This window comes from Octodon degus, unplaced genomic scaffold, assembly GCF_000260255.1.
Source record: "Octodon degus isolate 3935 unplaced genomic scaffold, OctDeg1.0 scaffold00008, whole genome shotgun sequence".
NCBI lineage: Eukaryota > Metazoa > Chordata > Mammalia > Rodentia > Octodontidae > Octodon > Octodon degus.
Window position 1 is genome coordinate 3,674,009 of NW_004524584.1, and position 3,810 is coordinate 3,677,818.

Here is a 3,810-nt window from a genome sequence, read left to right on the forward strand (position 1 = left end):
ATGAACACAGCGTGGAAATGGACTGTCCGTCGCGCCGGCCGAGCCGCGCAGCTCAGAGCTGCTCTCTGGCTCTGTCAGTGCTGTCTGAGGATTCTTTGGCGTCTCCACTCACTCTCCAGCTCTCTCCGGGGCTGACATTCTCCCTCTCGGACCCGGTCCCGTTGGGGATAGAGTTTTCGCTGTTGACGCGCCCGCCGCCAGCCCCCTTGAGGCTCGGCGCCTGCTGCGCCCCCGCCTCCTCCTCCAGGCCCCGCAGGACCAGGGGCAGCAGCGAGTCGCCCGCGCCGCCCTCCAGCAGCCCAAGGTTGCTCTCCTCGTAATTCGTAATTCGGAGCCACGTGCTTGCGGAAGCACTTCCGGTTGGCGGCCGCACTCTGCACGGCTCTCTCTAGAATCTCCTTCTCCCCTAGCCGCAGTTTGATGGCCATCTTCATGCGCGCGGGAAGCTTGGGGCTCTTGAGCACGCCTGGTCTTCCTCAATTGTTGTTTTGTATGTTTTTAAAAGAAGAGATGATCTATCTTCCAGAAACGACCAAAGTTTAACTTCATTTTCCCAGCTGACCGGAAACTCTGAGTTACCCAGGGTGAAGATTCTGTCAATTGCGTTCTCTCCCAGCAAATGTTCTTTTAGTTCCTCTTCAGTCATGCAGAATACTCGGAGAAAAGCCAGAAGCTGAGCAGAGATAGGCTGCTCCGTAAAATGTAGTGCAAAAACACTGGACGATGGGATGCCCGCGCGCGCCAGGACCTCAGCTTTCATGGCATACAGCCGGTCGCTTTTACTCACGCCGAGCTTTATTTTCACTCTGTCATGTGTGTTGCTGTCAAAGAAAAAGCCACTGTGGATCACAAACTCTGCATTTGACCGGGTGCCGTAAAAAATGTAAATCTGCTCTCCGGGCCCGAAAGTCCTGCAGAGCCACACACTCACAGCGGTCATCCTCCAGGTTGTAAGCAGTCGTGATCAGGCCGTTGGTGTGGTTACACATGTCCCACAAGGGAATCAGGGCCAGGGTCACCCGGGAGCCGTCCTCCGTGGGAACTTGGTTTTGTCGAGTCATAACAGAAGAGACCGCCCACCTGTAGTCCTCGTAAGTGAACGAATCCTTCAAGGGCAGTTTGTTGGCATGTGGATGGGTCTGGATAACTTTTATAGAAATAGGCATACTGTCGAGCTGCGTTTTTATACTGGCTAAAGACATCATGGATAGCCTGTGTTGACTGCAGACACCGAACTTCCTCTTCTTCAAAGTAGAGAGGAGTGTCGTACTCGCTGGGAAGGGTCTGAATGTAGGGCAGCCAGAAAGAGTTGGGGCTGGCTCGCTCACAGCAGCAGATGAAAAGCCAGGGCGATATTGCCCATGGCTTGAAGAATTCGGTCTTGAGAGTATAAGGGCCCCAATACTGAATTTTTAGCAGATTCAACAGTCATTAGTAAGTTTCGTGGAACCCATAAAAACAATTCTTCTGCCTTGATATCTTTCGTTGCTCTCAAACTGAAGCCCTCTTCTTTGAAGTTAACCATTTCAAAGCCCTCGACAGAGGCCCCATTTTCAGAGGCCCATTTCATTAGATCAGGAAAGTAATCTTCTCTTTCTCCATCAAAAGTAACAGACAGACCTTTTTGCTTTTTCCGTATTTTCTCCACCAGAGACCGGATCTGCACATACTCCTCCCATTCTTTCCCCGGGCTGGGTGCGGGACTGCTGCACTTCTGCAACAGTTCACTGGTCAGGTTCAAGATTTCCTTCGGAGACACGCTGGCTGCAGCCCCAGTGCCTGATTTCTGAGTTTTTACTCGACTCTTCTTACCCATTTTCTGACCGCTTCCTTGTCGCGCAGCGGCGGCGCCGCACTCCCGCCCGGACCCCACCGTCCGCCTCAACCAACCCCCAGGTGGTGGTGGTGGTGTTGGTGCTGGTGGCGGCGGCGGCCGGACCTTTAATTATTATTTTAACTGACATTTAAATTGTACATATGGGGTCCCATGTAATATTTGTATGCATGTATACATAGCATAATGTTAAAATTGGGATAAGCATATCTGTCTTCTCCAACTTCTATCATTTCCTTATGCTCAAAACATCTGAAAAACACTAAAAAGAAAAAAAAAAACAGTTGAAAGCTTCTTTGAGATATATGGTACATGTTTTTTGTCTATAATTATTACTGTGCAGTATAATATAAGAACTTATTTTTTATGTTATATATTTTGTTTTTCTTTGAACCTTTTTTGTTTGTTTGTTTGTTTGTTTGTACTTTTCAGGACCAGGATCAAACCCGGGACCTTGCACTTGCCAGGCAGGCACTTATACCACTGAGCTATCTCCCAGGTCCCATGAACTTTGGCATTGGCATATTCCTACTAATTTGTTTACTTCACTGAGATCAATGAATGTTGGCAAATTTATTCACAATATGACTTTATTATTGTTTCTAATGTCTATGGTCCATATTGGTAGAATTTTACCTATTCTTAATATTTTAAATTTATTTCTATTGTCTTTACTTCCTGACAAGTCTGACTAGACATGTATCAATTTTAGTGCTTCTCAAAGAGTGAGCTTTGATTTCATTAATTTTTCTCCACTTTTTCTGTACACATTTCATTTGATTTCTGCTCTGTTCTTTTATTTTTCCTTATTTTGGGTTTAATTTTCTCTTTACTAATTTCTTAAAGGGAAAGACTAAGTAAATTTGACACCTTTCTTTTTTACTTTTAAAGGAATTTAATGCTGTAAAAATGCTCTGAAGCATTGCTTTGCAACAATTCATAAGTTTAATTATTTTATCATTTTCATTTAGTTCAAAAAATTTGTTTTGTCTTCTTATTTCATCTTTAACTTATGGATCACTTAAGAGTATATTATTTGTTTTCCAATACTTAGGTGTGTTTTGTGTGCATTTCAAAAGAATATACAGGGCCAGGGAGATAGCTCAGTAGAATAAGTGCTTGCCTGGAAAGCACAAGGGCCTGAGTTCAATCCTTGGTTCTGCCAAAAGAACATACATTCTAGCATTGTTGGGTGGAATAGTTCATTGATTCCATGGGTTGATTCCATGTCAATCAGATGAGTGGTCAAATCTGCTGTAAAACATACTCCAAATATAATTGTTGATTCCTTGTTTCTCCTTGCAATTCTATTAGTTTTTGCTTAATGTATTTGGAAGCTCCTTTATTATGTAAATAAGCATTTTTTCAGACTGCTTTTTCTGCTGATGAATTATCATGCTGAAAAGATCTTTATTTCTGATATTTTTTTTCCTGAAATCTACTTTGACTTAACACAGCCACTTCACCTTCTTTTTTCAAATACTATCCACATGGACTATGCTTTTTTCCTTTCAATCTTTTATTCTTACTTTGTGTTTATATTAAAGTACACTTTTCCTAGGATATGACTAGACAATTTAATGTTAATATCAATATGGGTGTCATACTATTTATTGCATTTTTCCTTACTTTTCATTAACTAAAGATTTTTTATGATTGCATTTTTAAAATTTTTGTTGGCTAATAATTAGGGATTGTTTTCTCAACTTTAGCACAATGGACCCATTGGACCAAAAAACCCCTTGTTGCAGCAACTGTCCCAAGTGTTGTAGGATGTTTTGCAGCAACCTTGGTCTCATATGCCAGATTCCTCTAGCACTCTGTCAGCCATAACAACCATGTACATTTCCAGAAATTGTCAAACATTTCTTAGGCAACAAAGGAATAAAAGTCACTTCAGTGAAAAGTCACTAAAGTTTGTAACATACATCTTAATTTATCAGAGTCTATCTTGACATAATGATCCACTCCACACA

General features: G+C 42.6%; 1 pseudogene; it reads right to left on the minus strand.

The window, feature by feature from the left end:
* Window positions 1–6: 6 nt before the first annotated feature.
* On the minus strand, window positions 7–1,933 carry LOC101565146 (annotated as a pseudogene).
* Between the last annotated feature and the right edge of the window lie 1,877 nt (window positions 1,934–3,810).